We start from the raw sequence: 456 nt of genomic DNA, 5'->3' as shown, positions 1-456 counted from the left end.
ATCGTGGCTTTCCTGCAGAAATTCAGGAAGGGAAAAATGTGATCCGATAAACCCTTGAGATTCAGAGAAGCCAAAGTGCTGTAAGAGAGAGTGTGACAGTCTGAGTGAGAGGACGGACAGACGGACCCAGCTGGGTGGTGTTTCCAGCGCCTGCGGTGCAACAGCTTCTCCCTCCACGTTTTAGGTGGGAAGGAGTCAAATGGGGACAGGTCGTTTCCACACCCCTCTGCTTGAGGAGGGGGTTTTGGGGGCAATGGGAGACCTGTCCGGCGCTCTGAGGTGATTTTGTGCTGCCCGGTGCTGGCAGAGGCCGCACCCGCCCGTGGTGCGAGGGCGTGTTGGGATGGCGGCCGGGCATGTTCCTTCTGGCCTTGCTAATGAGGGGGTTTGCCTGGAAGCAGGATGCTTCCCACTTCCAAAGCTGCTCTCACAGGTGCTGGAGAGGTGCAGTGCAGC

Source organism: Eurypyga helias, unplaced genomic scaffold (assembly GCF_000690775.1).
Source record: "Eurypyga helias isolate BGI_N326 unplaced genomic scaffold, ASM69077v1 scaffold27951, whole genome shotgun sequence".
NCBI lineage: Eukaryota > Metazoa > Chordata > Aves > Eurypygiformes > Eurypygidae > Eurypyga > Eurypyga helias.
Note: the sequence above shows the minus strand (reverse complement) of the source record.